The following is a 22,079-nucleotide window of genomic DNA, read 5'->3' on the forward strand; positions in this document are numbered from 1 at the left end:
TAATTGTCCTCGAGGTGGTGGTGGTGAGCTGCCTTCTTGAACCGCTGCAGTCAACGTGGTGTAAGTACACCCACAGTGCTGTTGCGAGGCGGGGGGGAGAGTTCCAGGATTTTAAGTTAATAAAGAAAATAATCTGTAATTGAATATTGGCCTCAGTGATGGTGACCATGAAACCATTGTCGGCTGTTGTAAAGCAAACCTATCGGGTTCAGCCTCCTTATCCAGTCTGGTCTACATGTGACTCCAGGCCCACCGCAACGTGGTCGACTCTTAACTGCCCTCTGAAATGGCCTGGCAAACCACTCAGTTTGAAGGCAATCAGGGAAGGGAAACAAATGCCAGCATTGCCAAGGCCACCCACATACCAAGATAGTAGGAAAAAAAAGCAAATAAATGAAATTCAGCACAGATTTGTTAAAGGTAAATCATGTCTGATACACTTAATAGTTATTTGAAGTAACAAAGAGGGATGAAGAGGGTACTGTGGTTGATAGCATGTTTACAGACTTTCAAAAGGCCAAGTTCCAAAGTAACTGATAAAGTACCAAATGATAGACTTGTTAGCAAAGTTTAAGCCCATATTATTAAAGGGGCAGTAGGATACAAAATTGGCTAAGGGACAAACAGTAGTGAATAATGGTGAACAGTTGGTTTGCAGTTTGGAGAGAAGTACACAGCAGTATTCCCGGGGGTCAGTATTAGGACCACAGCTCTTTTTAACATAGTGACCTGAATCTGGGTGTACAGGACATAATTTCAATGTTTGCTAATAACACAAAACTAGAAAATGTAGTAAATATAGTATACAATGAGGTGAATAGTGAAAGACTAGAGGAGCACATGGACCAACTGGTGAAATGGACATACAACACAAGGGAGGTGAAATTTTATGCACAAAAGTGTGATGTGATTCATTTAGTTGGAGTAATGAGGAGGCGCAATATAAACTAAATTAAATATTTTTTAAAGGGGATGCAGGGACAGAGACGGAGGTGCATGCAACACAAACCTTTGAAGGTGGCAGGTCAGATTGAAAAGGCTGGTTTAAAAAAAAAGAGGAGTTGTTACATTTATTATGAGGGGCATAAAATACAAAAGCAAGGAAGTTATGCTAAATCTTTATAAAGCACCGGTTAGGCCTCAGCTGGAGTAGTATGTTCAATTCTATGCATAACACTTTATGAAGGGTATCAAGAAGGTGCAGAGGAGATGTGTACTAGAAAAGAAACTGGGGAGGAGAGACTAGAGAGCTGGGATTGTTCTCCTTGGAGCAGAGGAGGAGGGAGCACTTAATAAAGGTGTTTGAAAACATGAATTGTTTTGATAGGGCCTTGCCTCACCCTTCCTACCTCTGTAAAGTCCTCCAGTCTCCCCAATCCTCAGAGGTATCTGCGCTCATCTAATTCTGGCCTCTTAAGCATCCCCAATTTTAATCACCACCTTTCACTGCCTGAGCCCCAAGCTCTGGAATTCTCTCCCTACACCTCTCTGCCTTGCTTTCATCCTTTAAGACTCTTCTTAAAGACACTCTTTCAAATGTACCTCGTTGACCAAGCTTTTGGTCATCCGGCCGAATACCTCATGTGCTTTGGTGACATATTTTGCTTGATAATGCTCCTGTGAAGCATCTTGGGATGTTATATCATATTTGTATAGCACCTCTAACATGAGTTGTTGGTAAATAAGAAACTGCTTCCACTGGCAGAGGGTGAAGAGTAACCAAAGGGGACAGATTTAAGGTTAAGGTCAAGAGATGGCACGAGGAAGATTAAATGTACGCAGTCAGTTGCTGTGATCTGGAATGTGCTACCAAGGGTAATGGAAACAGGAACTTTCAAAAGCAAATTGGATAAATGCTTGATGTGATTTATTTATTTATAAAAAGCTGAGGAAAGAGAATGGGATGAATTGGGTAACTTTATCAAAGAGCTAACCATCCAGGGATTCCAACACTCCCGCCAGGTGTAATTTGTACTTCTTCCAACTTAGTGTGGTGCATGTGCTGCTTTAGATGCAGTCTCTTCTGCATTGAAGAGGTTAAACGCAGATTGAACACCTCTGTTCAAGCCTTCCCCTGAGCTTACGATCACTTGCTACTTTAATTCTACTTCCCACTCAGACATGTGTCATCTGACCCCTAAGCAGTTCCAGTAAAGCTCGAGGCAGGCTTGAGGAATACCTTTCTTCAGGCACTTTACAGCGCTCCAGCCATAACACGGAGGTTAACCAGTTTAGATCTTAACCAACACTCCCATCATCTCAAGACAGCAGATGATGTTAATAGAGGATGGCAGCATCAAAGCCACTGGGAATGAGGTGGTGTGGTAGCACTTGGGGGATCCCCTATTGATTTGTCAAGCAGCTTGTCCAATATCCAGCCCTGGATAAGCAGAAATTTCCCAAGTATTGGAAAGACCAACACCATGGTCTGGTGTTCCTGCCACAAACACTATTCCTCATTACCACCTCCACACCCCGCCGGCACCTGAGGCTGAATTGGACTTTTTATTTATTTATTCATTCATGGGATGTGGGCACCACTGGCTATGCTAGCATTTGTTAACCATCCCTACCTGGTCTTGAGGTGGTTGTGTTGAGCCACCTCCTCGAACCATTGCAGACCATGTGGTGCAGGTACAGCCACGATGCTGCTTTATATTTATTCGTTCGCGGGATGTGGACTTTACTGGCTATGCCAGCACTTATTCAAATTGCCCTCAAGGTGGTGGTGGGTGAGTAACATTCTTGAAACAATGCAGTCCATGAGGTGTAAGTACACCCAAAGTGCTGTTAGAGAGGGAGTTTTAGGGTTTTGACCTTATGGAGGAATGGCAATATAGTTCCAAGTCAGGATGATGTGAGGCTTGGAGGGGAACTTACAGGTGTTAGTGTTCCCATGCATCTGCTGCCTTGTCCCTCTAGGTGGTAACGGTTACAGATTTGGAAGGTCAAAGGAACCTTGATGAGTTGCTGCATTGCATCTTCGATTTGGTACACACTGCTGGCACTCTACATCAGTGGTGGAGGGAGTGAATGTTTAAGTTAGTAGATGGGGTGCCAATGAAGTGGGCTACTTTGTCGTGGATGGTGTTGAGATTCTTGAGTATTGCTGGAGCTGCACTATTTCAGGTAAGTGAAGCATGTTCCATCACACTCCTGACTTGTGCCTTATGGACAGGCTTTGGGGAGTCAGGAGGCAAGTTACTCGCTGCAGAATTCCCAGCCTCTAACCTGCTCTCATAGCTACAGTATTTATGTGGCTGGTCCAGTTAAGTTTCTGGTCAACGGTAACCCCCAGGATGTTGATAGTGGGGGATTCAGCAATTGTGCTGGCACTGAATGTCAAGGGGAGATGGTTAGGTTCTCTCTTGTTGGAGATGGTCAGTGCCTGGTACTTAAGTGGCAAATGACATTTGTGTCACGCATCAGCCCAAGCCTGAATGCTGTCCAGATCTTTTTTTCAACCATGGATTCCTTCTTGACTCCAAGATAAGCTACTGACTACATCTCTGTTCCATCTCTACCTGTGCCTCAACTCAACTTCTGCTAATACACTTATCCATGCATTTGTTACCTCCAGGCTTGACAATTCCAATGCATCTCTGGATGGCTTCCCACAATCCATAAAAATGAGCTCATCCAAAACTCTGCCCCCGATCTCCTAACTCTCACCAATTCCTGTTCACCCAACACTCCTATGCCCAATGATCTACATTGAGGCCTTGAAGGACTGGGAGCTAAATTTAAAATTCTGAAGGAACAGCACCTCATCTTCCAATTAGGCACTTTGCAGCCTTCCGTACTTAACATTGAGTTCAACAACTTCAGATCATGAACTCTCTCCTTCATCCTCACCCCCTTTTTGATCGCCTTTTTTCTAATAATTATTATATATTTTTATATATTTTTTTCTTTTCCCATCTATTTCTATTATTTTTAAAATTTATTTCCATCCATTGTTTTATCTCCACCTTTTAGCCTATTTCAATCCCTTCCCCCCCCACCCCACTAAGGCCATCTGGCGCTTGCTCATCCTTTCTACCTTTAATGTCACAATTAGCACATCCTTTAGCTATTATCACCACCGTCAACACCCCTTTGACCTTTTGTTTATGACATCTTTGGCAATCTCTCATTTGCCTCCACCTATCACTTGCCTGCTATCCAGCTATACCTGTCCCACCCCCCCCTTAAACAGCTTATATTTCGCCACATTTCTATTTCTCTTTAGTTCTGATGAAGGGTCATACGGACTCGAAACATTAACTGTCTTCCTCTCCACAGATGCTGTCAAACCTGAGTTTTTCCAGCAATTTTTGTTTTTGTTTAAAATTCTCTTCCTTGTTTCGAATCTTTCCAATGGTGAGTAGGTGAGCTGTGGAATTAGTGTTGGATTGAATAGCCAAAAGGTAGTACAGATACCATGGCCACCTTATGAGCTGTAGATCAATACAGCTCTATACAGCACTGAATGTCAGCCTGTACAGCTATACTCCAGGGTTGCATAACAGGGGTAAAGCACAACTAAAATTCAAAAATGAGTTCCAAAAATGGCAATGTACACAGCAGTTTTAAACGGCTTAGACAACAATGTTTAAGGACTGACTTCTTTTTTCACACATTTGAAATTTGCATCTTTGCACCTTAAGAGTTCCGGGTAACAAGTCGAATGTTTCTTGTGGTTACCAATGCAAAAATACTTACTGGAAAAATTGCTAAACTAACATTGCAAGTGCACTATCGTTTTTATTTTTAAAACAAAGGCAAAGCAAGGACTAAGTTTCTAATCAAGCAAGAAAGTATCACGTCGTACATGCTAACATCTGAATATCCTCCAGAGAGAGAAAAGCTGCTTTAATACAATTGCTTGGAAGTCAGCCAGAGTGTAAAATTGCAGGACAGATTTGATAACTAAAGACAACTCATTCAGTAGATTCAAATGCAAATTCATGTGAATTGTGCACCCAGATTAAGTTAAGAGGATTTACAATAAAAAAGGTTGTCCACTGAAAGGACTGCATTGATATCCATGTTAACCATTTAATTTAGTCATCAAGCTGTGACACTACAACAAATAACAGTCACTGAAGTTACACTGCAGGCTTGCTGGAAACTTTCCAACATAAAAAACTAACAGTTGATCTACAATTTTGCTACAAATTGCTAAGGACACAGAAGACCCACATCTCCCAATGCGCTAGCAAGTTAGCAAGTAGTTGTTAACTTGAAAAAGGTTACTGAAAATGAAGTGAAGTAAATCCAATAACAGTTAAATTTGTGCAACAAGGGCTCCCTAATATTATGATGAGATGCTTATGCTCCCTACATTATATTTTTTCACATTTGGCTTTAACACCACACCAAAAGTGCTTTAAAAATAAGTACCAAAAAAGGATACAAAGCCAGGAAGCGAGGAAAAGCAGAGTAAATAATGTCAATGTTTTTCTCGTGGAACAAGATTCTGGCCCCCAAAGTGTTCAGTGGCTTTTGGACTTTGAAGTATTTCTTCTCTTACTTTAATGGAAGTTCACAAATCCCAAGAAAATGCTTTATTGACCTTTGAATGGAAGATGGGAGGGCAAATCACTTCTGCTTGGTACCCCACCAGTTACTGATTGATATAGGAAATGGGTTATGGGGAGGAATTATGGGTCTGAAGCTTCATCCTACCTTCAGTGGAACAGAATGGGTTAACACACGGTGGACGATGTTACCAAGTCACCCTCACTGCAAAAAACAAAAACTTGCATTCATAGAGTCTTATTACATCTCAGAAGGATGATAAAGCTTTTTATATACAATAAATTATTTTTAAGTGTGGTAACTTATGCAGGCAAATGAGGTAGCTATTTTGTACATAGCAAGATCCCACAAAAAATAACGGTGTGACAAGTTGTGTGTTTCTTAAATCCTAGGAGCATTGGTTGAGGGAACAACATTGGAATTTACTGTTTCATTTCAAATGAATTAATCTTTAAATTCCATCTAAACTACCAGAGGCAGAAGGGATCTGGTTTCATATCTCATGCAAAGGATGGCACTTCTGACAATACAGCATTTCCTCAGGCTACACTACAGGGTCAGCCTGAATTACGTGCTCAAAAGCTGACTCGAGTTTTTTTTTCTTTGTTTTCCAAAAGTATACTTACGAATAAATGTTATAAAAGTACATTACATGACCATTCGATGTTAACATTACAAAGTGCAAAACAACTCAGTTTCTTCTAACCCGAAGGATTTTTCACAGTTTCAAGCCCCTCAGTGTACTATGAACCTTAAACAGTGGCACGTGCTTTGGTTTAGAACTGAGTGTTACCAAAAGTGCCAAACTGATAGCTGACAATTCTATTTGAGACATCTCACTTGCGATATTGACAATTTCCCCCTTACTGAAACCTCACCTTTAAAAAAATGTCACTTTGATACGCTTTTAAAAGGATACAACAGTATGAAGTCCTACTGTAAAATTTTACAAGGCAGCATAAATCTAAACAGACGTTATGTTCTGAATCAGAATTTAGCATTTCCAATCCAACATTTTAAAACTGTAGTTATTCTGGTCAAAGTTCAGCAACTGCATTGCATTAGCATGTAATGCACGAAGGTTTAACAATTCATTAAAAATGCCCTTGTAAAGAAGTAATCTTCTGACTTTAGAACTATGAACAGTCCTGGTGTTGTACATGCTGAATAGCCTTATTATTCATTGGTGAAAGTAGTGAGGACTGGCAGAAAAATCCTTACCCGAGACATATAAAAAAATGCCCTTGTATCAGACAACATTTCAAGAGTTTGGAGACTGTGTAAGTTCCTCAGAACAAAGAGTGTGTTGTTGCCATACAGACTTGCTTCTCACCAGGAAAATGTAAATGAGCACTTTGCACCAGAAACAGTAATTATAATTGCATTGAGACATTTTCGATTATAATTTTGAATGATTGCAAACACAATTGATGTAGATTAAGATTATCTTGATCTACTGTATTAAATTAAACAAAAAACTAAAAATTAATCTACCTAAAAACATGATCAATCAAACCTAAAAACACCTAAAACCCAATTTACAAGATCACATACACTATTCCTATACATTGTGAATATTCATTATTAAAATACGTGGAAGTACTGCACATTTGTAAAAGCCACATAAGTACAAAGTTTTGGGTGATCACAATCAAGCTGCTGGTAATTTGGTTAATTCAGCTAAACTACAAAAGCAGAAGCATTAAGAAGCTCTTCCTCTTCTAAGGTCAAACAAAAGCATTGATACTCTGAATTTATTCTATAACCCAAGCCTAGTTAGACATGCTTTAAATTTCCCTTTTGCAGCCTGGTTAGACTCCTCCGCTCGTCAATCATCATCCCTCAGTGCAGGTCTCCTACAGCCAGGGACACAATGTTAATCTGCTAGATTTTTTTAAAACGCATGTAAATTAGATTAGTGAGGAAAGCTCTTCTCACTGAGTCTGCCTTGTTGCTGTTCACAGCGTTTACTTAACACCGCCATTAGCAGCCAGACAGACCCAGTGAAACCACATCTGCTCTAGCAATGGCAGTGTGTTTCTATGTTGATGTCATGTCATTGCATACAAACCTCTCCAGTAACTGTGTAGCAATGCCATGACATCACCAGTCCACATATGTGCACTGGCAAAATCTCTACCAGTCCCCCATGTTCATTGAATGTTAAGCTTCCGGCATAGCTAGTTTGCAGGAAGCCTGGTTGTACATTACAAAAGCTAAATGTGACATTTAGCTCACTCTCCTGAAATACACACTGCAATGTATAAAGAACACTTCAGAATAGCTTTACGAACCACTTTATGCAATATGAATGTGCCATGAATCCAATGGTAAATGCACCCCAAACACCAAATGGAATATAATCAGTTTCGTCACCTAGGATTTCATTAAAGCATAATGTTGGAATATAATGTCTCTGGTATAACAACTTAAACTGATAAAACACTGAGCAGTACAGTTAGACATTGTCCTTCCAAAGACTGACCGTGTCCAAACAGTACTTTTGTAGTACTGGAATGAGGTACTATATTACTTATAGGTACGTCAACAGCAGTGGTAAAGGCGTGAACAATTTCAAGGGATGAATTCAAAACATCACACTGGCATATTGGCAGGTTAATGGTTAAGTGCATTTTTTTCTATAGAATATTCATCCCTATATGCTTAAGTTGCATGGTGATAACAATCATGTGGAGCCACCGTGCTGGTTAAGGACATTTTGAACATTTACTGAAGTAAATAAAGCTAATTTGAATAAAAATGACTTGTCCCATTTACAACGTCAGTTCATGTACTGCAAACTTTTCATTTGTTTCTCCCAGCCAAATTTCACCCCTTCCCAATTAGAGCCATTATGGTTACAGAGATGACAGCAACTCTCCTGCAGCTTGCCCAAATTGTCATCCTTTATGTGCAAGTCTGAGTCAAATACTTGAAAGATGAGAAGAAAAAAAAATCAATCCCAGCCTGTCCTCACACAAATGCGCTTGCTGGTGGTAAACAGCATTCAGGAGTAGGAATCCCAGCTGACTTTCCAGGGCTGCTGAGGGCAATTACATGTCTTTGGCTCAGAATACAAAACAGAATAGGGATAGAACCTGTTATATTCCTGCTCTTCCCCCACCCCCCCCACACCCCTTCAGCCACTTGTTCTTCAAACATGGACATCACTGGCAAGGCCAGTATTTATTGTTTATCCCTAATTGCCCCTGAATTGAGTGTTTCACTAGGCCATTTCAGAGGGAAGTTAAGAGTCAATGGGTCTGCTATGGGTCTGGAATCATGTGTAGGCCAGACTGGGCAAGGATGGCAGATTTCCTCCCATTAGTGAATCGGATGGGTTTTTAAACAATTATTCAGGAGTTTCACAATTGTTATTAATGAGGCTAGCATTTTATTCCACATTTATTACTAAAAATTGAAATTTAACTTCCCCCAGCTGCCATTGTGGGATTTGAACTCATGTCTCTAGAGCATTAGTCAAGGCCTGTAGATTACTAGTATTACCACTACAATACGAGGTAGTACATCTATCCGCTAGGCCTTTGCAAAAGACCCAAACACATTTACTGAAAACTTACTGAAATCCAAATACGAATCACAATTCCTCACATGTAACAACCCAGTCAACAGATCTGAGATCGAAAATATCTCTAATGTAACTTTGTTGATTCCAATGTAATCCACAAAAGATACAAGCACAAAATCCCAAATGATATTTTCAAAGCCACTACCCATTAAATTAGCTACGTTCCTTCTTCATCTGTTTTGCACGTCCTTTCAACTGATGTTGCAGCATCCGAATGGAAAAGCATAGACATCTGCAAATTGATATCCTATAGCCAATAGCATCAAAGCTCACTTTGCTATGGTTTATCTTTGTTATCACAGCATCCAATTGTAGCAATTTCAGGTTTCCACTGGTTGCAAAGGAAAATAAGGTAGCCCACGTCTCAGATACATGGTTATTTCAGTGTAGAATCTTCAACAGGGCAAAAAAACCTAGCCTCAAGAAGCTGGTTTCTTGTGGGATCTTCCAAAATGTTGTGCATTATGGCTGGTGGGTTTTCCCATCCAATACAGTCCTGAACGCCTGCAACATTTGATGCTCTGTTCGCATTGTTCTTTTAAATGCTATACCCATGAGCTGAAGGGCCCCAAGCTCCTCAGTCTAGCAAATATCCAATGATCCTCCAACCAACAGGATTTTTCTTCTCGTACGTAATCAACAGTTGCTCCTGCTCACTTACGGTCTGTGTGTCAGCTAGTGTACTTCCCCCTTTTTATATTATTTAAATACCCCTAAATGGAAGGGAAAATGAGAGTGAGTATATGAGCTAAAAATGTTGGCATTGCAGATGCCAAGGGCTTCTTTTTCAGTCAAGTTGTGGTGGATTCACAAGGCAAAAAGAAGAAGTGAGATTAGAATGGTTTCCCGATGATTGGAATTCATGTGTAATTTTCATTCAAGAGAGTGGTATAAAAGTTTCATGATATGGTTCATTAACAATTAATGAAGGGAACAATAATAAAAGATTGGCCTGTTGAAACCTCCCTTAACAGACGTATTCATACCATTCTTGCCAACATCTCCAACACCCTCAAATGGCCCATCTCCAAGGATCAGTAAAGATTCATCAGAACATAGAACTTAAAAGGAGCAGGCCATTCAGCCCTTCGAGCTTGCTCCAACATTCAATAAAATCATTGCTTCTCCAGTTGTGGTCTCAAATACTTTTTGCTGCCTGCCCCATAAGGGTTCTCATCATAGGGGTCGAAAGGAAAAGGTCTCAAGTTTGGTTCACCATCTGATTATTATGAGTGGCCTTTACCTTTACAAAGCATTCAGAGCGAAAATTACCTATACTAACATTACAGATGGTAAATCCTTAAAATCCATTTTTTTAAAAATCAGGCCTAGGATTCCTCTACCCTAATTTAACGTCAAGGAATTATCTGGAGATTCACTAAGCAAGTCTGAATGTTATTAGATGAATGAAGTTTGTGCCTCATCTTGAAATGTGTTACTTTGTTCAGCCAAAGTATATCTCCTGTCTCTGAAAAAAAACAAAGCAATCACCTAGGGAAGAAGCATCCTACCAGTGAACTGGTTAACCTCTTCTTGCTAAATTTAAAGAAATGGTCAGACAGAAATCCATGAATTAACACTACTTTTAGTTTGAGGCTGTTCACAATAACACAATCAACGCAGTTGTGATCTTAACTTTTAAGAAGCGCACAAACTTCATTGATCAATCATATTAACTGTAGGCATTTAAATCATTACAAGCACATAGCTTAATGTATCACAATATCCAACCTTAGCTGGATCTGATTTGCGCAGTAAAGTTAAATCCAATGTCGACTATTATAGCTAGTTTAACCAAGCTGCATTTATTCTTAGGCTCCTTGCATAACTGATAAGTTCACAGCTTTAAAAAAAACAAGACTACCCCTTTATCAATACAATACATTGTCCTGCAGCTGCTGAATGTGGCAGAGTAAGTGTTCTGCCTTCATCTAAAATATTCAAATTCCTCTCCAGATACAAAGCAAGGATGACCTCCACTGTTAGCCATGAATTTCTCCCTTCTTGAGTCATGTCCCATTTCAGGTTATTTCTAACCTAATCTAGCATTTTCATGAGCAAATATTCACATGAATAACTGTCTGAACATGAATTATGAACTCAACCATGAATATTGTTGTTATTTTCCCTTACTTTTTCCTGTGTAGCTAAGCATGGATCTAAATGAATTTACACACTTTTCAGAACATTTAGGATATCCCATACACAAGTTTAAATATATTCCACACAGCTTCAAGTTGTTTTTTTTTATGTAGCATTAAACTGTGTCCTATTCTTGCCAAGTGAACCACTGCTCCTCCCATCCAAGAAGCAATGCAGTTGCACATCAAATTAACGGTCCTGCTGGGTACAAAACACTATTTTTAAAAATATTATTTTCAATGTGTGCTCAGCTAGCTGGTCACAGTGATTTAATATAAGAGAGGCCAGTTTAATTTTGTATGGTGCACTTTATGCCACGCCATATTGATTAAAACTCTGGCACCATTCGTAAGTAAAAATTAATTTCCTGTCATCTAAACAAATCTCAAATCAAAAGTTTAGCATAGAAAGGGAGGAGGTTCTAAGTGGTCTGGCAGGCTTAAAAGTAGATAAATCTCCAGGCCCGGATGAAATGCATCCCAGGCTGTTGGATGAGGCAAGGGAGGAGATAGCAGGGGCGTTGGCAATAATTTTCAAAACCTCTCTGGCCACAGGAGAGGTGCCAGAGGACTGGAGGACAGCTAATGTGGTACCGTTATTCAAGAAGGGAGGAAGGGATAAAACAGGGAACTACAGGTCAGTCAGTCTAACCTCAGTGGTGGGGAAGCTATTGGAAGCAATTCTGAGGGACAGAATTAATCTACACTTAGAGAGGCAGGGATTAATCAAGGACAGTCAGCATGGTTTTGTTAAGGGGAGGTCATGTCTGACCAATCTGATTGAATTTTTCGAAGAGGTGACCTGGTGTGTAGATGAGGGCAATGTGTTTGACGTAGTCTACTTGGACTTCAGCAAGGCTTTTGATAAGGTCCCACATGGGAGACTGATAACGAAGGTAAGAGCCCATGGGATCCAAGGCAATTTGGCAAATTGGATCCAGAATTGGCTGAGTGGCAGGAAGCAGAGGGTGATGGTCAAGGGTGTTTTTGTGACTAGATGCCTGAGTCCAGTGGGGTTTCACAGGGATTGGTGTTGGGTCCCTTGCTGCTTGTGATATATATATATATATATATATAAATGATTTAGACTTTAATGTAGGAGGGTTGATCAGTAAGAATGACACGAAAATTGGTGGGGTGGTAAATAGTGAGGATGATAGCCTTAGATTACAGGAGAATATAGATGGGCTGGTCAGATGGGCTGATCAGTGGCAAATGGAATTTAATCTGGATATGTGTGAGGTGATGCACTTTGGCAGGACAAATAAGGCATGGGAAATATACGATGAATGGTAGGACCCTGGGAAGTACCTAGGAGAGGGACCTGGGTGTGCATGTCCACTGGTCCCTTAAGGCAGCGGGACAGGTAGATAAGGTGGTTAAGAAAGCATATGGGATACTTGCTTTTATTAGCCAAGGCATAGAATATAAGAGCAGGGAGGTTATGCTGGAACTGTATAAAACGCTGGTTAGGCCACAGCTAGATCATTGCGTGCAGTTCTTGAATCCACATTATAGGAAAGATGTGATTGCACTAGAGAGAGTGCAGAGGAGATTTACCAGGATGTTGCCTGGGCTGGAGAGTTTTAGTTATGAGGAGAGATTGGATAGACTGGGGTTGCTTTCCCTGGAGCAGAGGAGATTAAAGGGAGACATGATTGAGGTGTATAAAATTATGAGGGGCAAAGATAGGGTAGGCAGGAAGGAACTTTTCCCCTTGGCAGAGGGATCAATTACCAAGGGACATAGATTTAAGGCAAGGGGCAGGAGGTTTAGGGGGGGATGATAGGAAGAATTTTTTCACCCAGAGGGTGGTAGGAATCTGGAACTCACTGCCTGAAGGGAAGGACGAGGAAGAAACCCACATCATAACATTTAAGAAGTATTTGGATGTGCACTTGCGATGCCATGGCATACAAGGCTATGGGCCTAGTGGTGGAAAATGGGATTAGGATAGTTAGGTACTTTTTTGACTGGCGCAGACTCAATGGGCTGAAGGGCCTTTTTCTGTGCTGTCGACCTCTATGAGTATAACTCTACGACTATGACTATTGTACATATGCCGGTAATTACAATAAATGGAATACCTCTCAACCAGAGCGATAGGAGAGAAACAAAACTTGGGCCTTAGTAGTTCTGAGATGGGGAGGATAGAAAAATAATAATCAGCCCAGGCTTCCATCTCTGATCACTAGACAGTAATCTACAAGAAGCTTTTGCATAAGGACGTTGGGTCCAAATCAAAGAAAACTATAATATCTCCCATGGTCATCACCCATGTACACACATGAAGACTGAAAGTCATGGAACCATAAAAGTATACAGACAGGAGGTGGTTAACCAGTCCATCATGTATGTTCCAGCATTTTACCAGAACAATCTAATTCTACTCCCACTGTCCTACGCTCTCCCCATAAACCAAGCTCCAATGCTTCAAATAATTATTCAATGCTCCTTTCTTCAAAGTAGTGGCTGCTGCCTCAGCCACTTCATGCCAAAGTAGCCCATACTCAAACAACACTTTGCATAAAGAAATTTCCCCTACTCTGTCTTTGTGGCATTTTTAAAAAATTCATGGAACCTGGGCATCACTGGCAAGGTCAACATTTATTGCTGATCCTTAATTGTCTTTGAGAAGATGACCATACATCACTGATTCCCCAGCTAGAGAAAACAGCCTATCATTATCTGACCACTTTGAAATTTTAAAGATCAATATCAAATCAATTTACTCATCCTTGGTTTGGTGGAAAAAGCCCCAAAATCTCATGTCTCTCTAGATCACTGGTTTTCTATCAATGGCATCATTCTGCTGAATCTACAGCTTACTCTCTCTATGGATTTAGTACGGCCTCTCATATGAAACAGGGCCAGTTAACCTCATGACTATCAATGGTCCATGGCAATACTCCACTACAGAGACAAAAGGCCTGCTCCATGAGGGCCTTGACACTTCTATCAGCCAAATTACTAAGTCAGAACATCTTTACCTCATGGGGGATTTCAACTAAGAGTGGGTGGGGACCATGAGGCATGGCCATCCTGCCTTGGCATCATGGCATGGGAAAGAGAAATCAGAATGGACAGAGACTACTTGAGCTTTGTTGCTACTTTGAGCTTTGTGTAACTAACACTTTGCAGAACAAACCATGCCACAAGGTGTCCTGGAAATTTCCAAAATTAGAGCACTGGCAGCAGCTGGATCTGATCATCACTAGACCTGACTCTCAGAACAGTGTTCTCAACGCACGCAACTACCATAGCACTGTCAATCCCTCATGTGCACGAGGGTTAGGAAGCAACCCTTGAAATTTTTTCATTCAAAGCAGAAGTGTGATTCTCATAACAGCAGTATAACAGCCATACTGCCTACCCAGATAAAAGCCAACAGTTCCACGATTCAATTGAACAGACGTGCTCCAGCATTCCCACACAGGGAAATCAGAACATACTTCGAGACACTGTGCACAATACTGCATTCTCAACACATGGGAAGCAAGAGCAGAAAAATAGTGACTAGTTCAAGGCTAAAATCACTGTGACAGAAATCGTCATTGAAGCCAAGTGGTCCACTCTCAATTACAAGAGATCCCAGCAAGAAGACTCTGAATACACCAACAGCCATTAAAAGTAAAGTCCACCAGATGGTTAGACAATGTGTCAATAACTACTTATTATAACTTTGCCAGGATATGCAGATGTCTTTTGAGGAAATGCGAATGTCTGCACTAAGTGTTTGTGGCTCGAGGAGCTTCGGCTCACAGTCATTGAGCTCGAGGCGAGGCTGCAGACGCTGCAACACATCAGGGAAGGGGAAAGTTACCTGTGCACTAGGAGGCAGTCACACCACTTAGGATAGGGTCTTCTGATTTGGTCAGTGGTCAGGGACAGTGTGACTGCAAGTGAGACAGGTAGGTGGGCCCAGAGTGCAGGAGTGTGTGCCTCTGCGGTTGTCCAATAGGTCTGAAGTTCTCTCAGCTTGTTTGGATGAGAGTGGGGGCTGCAGGGTGGATGAGCAGACTGACCATCACACTGTGTACAGGAAGCCATTCAAGTGGGGGGAGCAAGAATGAATGCAGTGGTAATAGGGGAGAATGTAGTGAAGGAAATTGACATTGTTCTCTGCAGCAAAGGGCAAGAGTCCAGAAGTCTGTGTTGCCTTCCTGGTGCTAGGGTTTGGGACATCTGCTCAGGGCCAGGGAGGGAGAGCATCCAGTTGTTGTGGTCTACGTGGGTACCAATGAGATAGGTAGAACAAGGAAAGAAGTTCTGCATAGAGAGTGAGAAGCTAGGCACTAAATTGAAAAGCTGACCTCAAAAGTAATAATCTCTGTGTTATTACCTGAGCCACATGCAAATTGACATAGGACAAATGAGATAAGAGAAATGAATGCGTGGCTCAAAGGCTGGTTCGTGAGGCACTGGCACCAGTATTGGGGAAAGTGGGATATGTACCGTTGGGACAGTCTACACCTGAACCCTACAGGGATTGGTATTCTAGTAAACTGCGTAACTAGGGAAGTAGAGAGGGTTTTAAACTAATTAGTGGGGGCAAGGGATCAAATTTGGGAAGATGTGGTAAACCAAAGAGTAGAAACAAGGCAAGAGAGAAAGGTATAATATAGGAAACAATAAGCAGTATGTGACAGGGAGGGATAGAGAGTATAAATCTAGGAGTAAAGCAGCAGACAAGGCTAGAGATTACAAAGATAACAGGACAAAACTAAAGGCTCTGTATCTAAACGCATGTAGCACTCAGAACAAAACAGATGAACTGACAGCACAAATAGAAATAAATACGTGCGACCTGATAGCCATTACAGAGACATGGCTACAGGATGACATAGATTGTGACCTGAATATTGAAGGGTACGTAACTTTTGGAAGGACAGGAAGCTAGGAAAAGGTGGAGGGGTGGCTCTGTTAATTAATGATGGTATTAGCACAATAGAGAGGGATGACCCAAGTTTAGGAAACCAGGATGTAGAAGCAGTATAGGTTATGAACATACAAAATAGGCCATTTGGCCCCTCGAGCCTGCTCCGCCATTCAATATGATCATGGCTAATCTGTTTGTTTCCAATTCCACATTCCCATCTACCTCCGATAACCTTTGATTCCCTCACCAAACAAGAATCTATCCACCTCTGCTCTAAAAATATTCAGTGACCACACCTTCAGAGGCAGAGAGTTCCAAGTGTCTCAACGCTCAGAAAAAATTTCTCCTCATCTCTGTCCTAAAAGGGCAACCCCTAATTTTAAAACAGTGCCCTCTTGTTCTGGATTCACCCACAAGAGGAAACATCCTTTCCACATCCACCCCGTCAAGACCATTCAGGATCTGCTATCCATCAGTTTGCTCAGTACCGCTTCCCTAGTGATTGTAATTTCACCCAGTTCTCCTCTTCCTTCTACCTCCTGATTTACAGCTATTAGTAGAATGTTTTTTGTATCCCCTATAGTGAAGGGAGAAGCAAAATATTTGTTCATTTATTCTGCCATTTCCTTATTATCTACTATTAACTCCCCACTGTCACTCTCTAGAGGACCAACACTCACTTTACTTACTCTTATCCTTTTTAAATACCTGTAGAAACTCTTTTCTGTTTTTACATTTCTAGCTAGCTTCCTCTCATACTCTAATTTATTTCTCTTGATTAACATTTTAGTCATTCTCTGCCATTCTTTACATTCTAACTAATCATCTGACCTGCCACTCATCTTTGCACAGTTATGTGCTTTTTCCTGAAGTTTGATGCTTCTCTTAACTCCTTTGGTTAACCACAGATGGTGGGTCCTCCCCTTAGAATTTTTATTTATAGTTGGAATGTACTTATTCTGAATATTCTCTTAAATGTCTGTCACTACTTCTCTATTGATCTATCCCCCAACTTAGTATCCCAGTTCACTTCAGCCAGCTCAGCTTTCATGCCCATATAGTTGCCCCTATTTAAGTTTAAAATACTGGTCATCTCCATTTTAAACTGGATGTAAAATTCAATCCTATTGTGGTCACTGCTACCTAGGGGTGCCTTTACTCTGAGGTCATTAATTAATCCTGTCACATTACACAATACCAAATCTAATATAACCTGCTGTCTGGTTGGTTCCAGAATGTGTTGCTCTAAGAAACTACCTTGAAAGCATTCTATGAACTCCTCATCCAGGCTACTACTGCCAATCTGATTTGTCCAGTTTATATGTAGATTAAAATCATCCATGATTATTGTTGTCCCTTTATCTCAAGCACCCAATATTTCTTCTTGTATACTTTGTCCTACATTGTGGTTACTGTTAGGGGATCTGTAGAACACTCCCACCAATGACTTTTTTCCCCTATTATTCCTCATTTCCACCCAAACTGATTCTACATCCTGATCTCCTGAGCCAAAATCATCCCTAACTATTGCATCAATGCCATCGTTGATCAACAGTGCTACCCCTCCACTCTTACCCAGCTTCCTATTCTTCTTGAATATCTCATACACTCAATATTCAGGACCCAACGCTTGTCATCCTGCAGCCAGGTCTCCATAATGACCTTCAGGTCATATTTATTTACTTCAATGTGCGCTATCAATTCACTTACTTTGTTATGAATGCTAAATGCATTCAGATACAGAGCCTTTCATTTTGTCTTTCTGTTAACATCTAGTCTTGACTATTGGTCTATAATTAGGTTTTATCTCTGTCCCTTTCTGCTTTTCCTCATTTCCCATATTACTATTATGGCACCCTGCCTTGACTTTACCCCTTGATTTGCCATATCTACCCAAGCTTGATCTCTCACCACCCCCACCTTGTTTAGTTTAAAGCCCTCTCTACCTTCCTAGCTATACGATTCGGAAGAACACAGCCCAGCAAGGTTCAGGTGTAAACTGTCCCAATGGTACAGCCCCCAACTTCCCCAGTACTGGTGCCAGTGCCCCACAAACTGGAACCCATTTCTCCCACATCAGTCTTTGAACCGCGCATTCATCTCTCTAATCTTATTTGCCCTATGCTAATTTGCATGTGGCTCAGGTAATAATCCATAGGCTATTACCTTTGGAGGTTCTGCTTCTTAATTTAGTACCTAGCTTCTCATACTGACTATGCAGAATCTCCTTCCTTGTCCTGCCTATGCCGTCGGTACCTACATGGAGCATAATGACTGAATCCTCCCCCTCCCACTAAAAGTTCCTCTCCAGCGCTGAGACGTCCCAAACCCTGGCACTGGACATGCAACAGGGCCTTCTGGACTCTCGCTCTTTGCTGCAGAGAAGAGTGTCAACCCCCTCACTATACTATCCCTTACTACCACTACATTCCTGGAAAAAAATGTCAGGCGAGCAAAGGTAACCTAGATGAGAAGTTCAAAGAACAAAGAACAAAGAAAAGTACAGCACAGGCCCTCCAAGCCTGCGCCGATCATATTGCCCGTCAACTAAAACATTTTGCACTTCTGGGGTCCGTATCCCTCTATTCCCATCCTATTCATGTATTTGTCAAGCTGCCTCTTAAACACCACTATCGTACCTGCTTCCACCACCTCCTCTGGCAGCGAATTCCAGACACTCACTACCCTCTGCGTAAAATACTTGCCCCGCACATCTCCTCTATAGTTTTCTCCTCTCACCTTAAATCTATGTCCCTTCGTAATTGACTCTTCCACCCTGGGAAAAAGCTTCTGACTATCTACTCTGTCCATGCCACTCATAATTTTGTAAACTTCTATCAAGTCGCCCCTCAATCTCCGTCGCTCTAGTGAGAACAATCTGAGTTTCTCCAACCTCTCCTCATAGCTAATAACCTCCAGACCAGGCAGCATCCTGGTAAACCTCCTCTGCACCCTCTCCAATGCCTCCATATCCTTCTGGTAATGTGGCGACCAGAATTGCACGCAATATTCCAAGTGTGGCCTAACCAAGGTTCTATACAGCTGCAGCATGACTTCCCAGCTTTTATACTCAATACCCCTGCCAATGAAGGCAAGCATGCCATATGCCTTCCTGACTACCTTATCCACCTGCGTTGCCACTTTCAGTGACCTGTGGACCTGTACACCCAGATCCCTCTGCCCGTCATTGCACTTAAGGGTTCTGCCATTTACTGTATAATTCCTGCCTGTATTAGACCTTCCAAAATGCATTATCTCGCATTTGTCTGGATTAAATTCCATCTGCCATTTCTCCGCCCAAGTCTCCAAACGACCTATATCCCGTTGTATCCTTTGACAATCCTCTTCACTATCTGCAACTCCTCCAACCTTAGTGTCATCTGCAAAGTTACTAATTAGCCCAGTTACATTTTTAAAGTTCATTGAATATTTTCAGATAGTTTCTTAGAACAGCACATTCTGGAGCCAACCAGAGAGCAGGCTATACTAGACCTGGTATTGTGCAACGAGATACGACTATTTGATAACCTCATAGTGAAGGCACCCCTGAGTAGTAGCAATCGTATTATGATTGAATTTTACACCCAGTTTAAGGGAGAAAAATGTGGGTCCAAGACTAGCATTTTAAACTTAAATAAGGGCAATTATGTGGAACGAAAGCAGAGCTAGCTAAAATGAACTGGCAAATGAGGTTAAGGGATAGGTCAATGGAGATGCAGTGGCAGACATTTAAAGGAATATTTCAGAATACACAGAATAGACACATTCCAATGAGAAAGAAAAAATCCAAGGGGAGGACCTACCATCCATGGTTAACTAAAAAAATTGAAGACAGTTTCGAACTTAAAAGAAAAACCATATAATTGTGCAAAGACAGATGGCAGGTCAGAAGATTCGACAAAATATAAAGAACAGCAAAGAATGACAAAAAGATTACTAAGGAGGGAAAAATTACAGTATGAGAGAAAGCTAGCTAGAAATATAAATATGAATAATAAGTTTCTATAGATACTTAAATAAGAAAAGAGTTAACAAAGTGAGTCTGGGGAATTAATAACAGAAAATAAAGAGATGGCAGATGAATTGAACAGGTATTTTGCATTAGTCTACAGTATAGAGGATACAAGTAACATCCCGGATATAGCTGTGAATCAGGAATTGGAAGGAAGGGGAGAGCTCAGAAAAATTACAATCAGCAGGGAAGTGGTGCTTACCAAATTGTTGGAGCCATGAGTTCACAAATCCCCGGGTCCTGATGTACTTCATCTGAGGGTCTTAAAAGAAATGGCTAGTCGGATAGTTGATTCATTGGTATTAATCTTCCAAAATTCCCTGGATTCAGTTGGAAAATAACGAATATAACTCTTCTGGTGTTAGACAATTAAGCAACTCACTGGAGGGGGCGGGTCCACAAATATCCCCATCCTCAATAATGGGGGAGCCCAGCACATCAGTGCAAAAGATAAGGCTGAAGCATTTGCTACAATCTTCAGCCAGAAGTGCCGAGTGGATGATCCATCTAGGCCCCCTCCGGTGATCACCAGCATCACAGATGCCAGTCTTCAGCCAATTTGATTCACTCCATGTGATATCAAGAAACACCTGAAGGCACTGGATAGTGCAAAGGCTATGGGCCTTGACGACATTCCAGCGATAGTACTGAAGACTTGAGCTACAGAACTTGCCATGCCCCTAGCCAAGCTGTTCCAGTACAGCTACAACACTATGTTGAAAATTGCCCAGGTATGTCCTTTACACAAAAAGCATGATAAATCCAACATGGCCAATTACCACCCTATCAGTCTACTCTCCATCATCAGTAAAGTAGGGGGAGAGGTCATCAACAGTGATATCAAGTGGCACTTGCTTAGCAATAACCTGCTCACTGACGCCCAGTTTGGGTTCCACCAGGGCCACTCAGCTCCTGTCCTCATTACAGCCTTGGTACAAACATCAACAAAAGAGCTGAACTCCAGAGGTGAGGTAAGAGTGGCTGCCCTTGACATCAAGGCCGCATTTGATCAAGGGTGGCATCAAGGAACACTAGCAAAACTGAAGTCAATGGGAATCGGGTAAAACTCTCCACTGGTTGGAATCATACCTCGCACAAAGGAAGATGGTTGCAGTTGTTGGAGGTCAGTCATCTCAGTCCCAGGACATCACAGCAGGAGTTCCTCATGGTAGTGTCCTCAGCCCAACCGTCTTCAGCTGCTTCATCAATGACCTTCCTTCCATCAGAAGGTTAGAGTAGGGATGTTCGCTGATAATTGCACAATGTTCAGCAGCATTGGCGACTCCTCAGATTCTGAAGCAGCCCATGTCCAAATGCAGCAAGACCTGGACAATATCCAGGTTTGGGCTGACAGGTGGCAATTAACATTCATGCCACACAAGTGCCAGGCAATGGCCACCTCCAATAAGAGAAAATCTAACCATCGCCCCTTAACGTTCAATGACATTACCATCATTGAATCACTATCAACATCCTGGGGGTTACAATTGACCAGAAACTGAACTGAACTAGCCATATAAATACTGTAGCCAAAAGAGCAGGTCAGAGACCACAAATCCTGCGATGAGTAGCTCACCTCCTGACTCCCCCAAAGCCTGTCCACCATCTACAAGGCACAAATCAGGAGTGTGATGGAATACTCCCCACTTGCCTGGATGAGTTCAGTTCCCACAACACTCAAGAAGCTTGATACTGCCCAGGACAAAGCAGCCCGCTTGATTGGCACCACATCCACAAACATTCACGCACAGTAGCAGCAGTGTGTACCATCTACAAGATGCACTGCAGGAATTCGCCAAGGCTCCTTCAACAGCACCTTTCAAACTTATGACCACTACCACCTAGAAAAACAAGGGTAGCAGATTGGTGGGAACACCGCCGCCTGGAAGTTCCCCTTCAAGTCACTCACAATCCTGACTTGGAAATATATCACCG

The 22,079-nt window shown here is 41.7% G+C and overlaps 1 protein-coding gene across 3 annotated transcripts in view; it reads right to left on the reverse strand.

The window, feature by feature from the left end:
- Positions 1–22,079, reverse strand: part of LOC144685960 (talin-1) — a 255,104-nt gene that overhangs the window by 225,379 nt on the left and 7,646 nt on the right. Inside the window, exon 1 of one of the 3 annotated variants that reach the window (XM_078551047.1) lies at positions 5,671–5,728. The exons of the other annotated variants lie outside the window; for them this stretch is intronic. The gene's annotated coding sequence lies outside the window, so the exon portion shown is untranslated. Of the gene's footprint in view, positions 1–5,670; positions 5,729–22,079 lie in introns of those variants that run through there. 3 annotated transcript variants of the gene reach the window in all.

This window comes from Cetorhinus maximus, chromosome 1 (assembly GCF_964194155.1).
Source record: "Cetorhinus maximus chromosome 1, sCetMax3.hap1.1, whole genome shotgun sequence".
Taxonomy (NCBI): domain Eukaryota; kingdom Metazoa; phylum Chordata; class Chondrichthyes; order Lamniformes; family Cetorhinidae; genus Cetorhinus; species Cetorhinus maximus.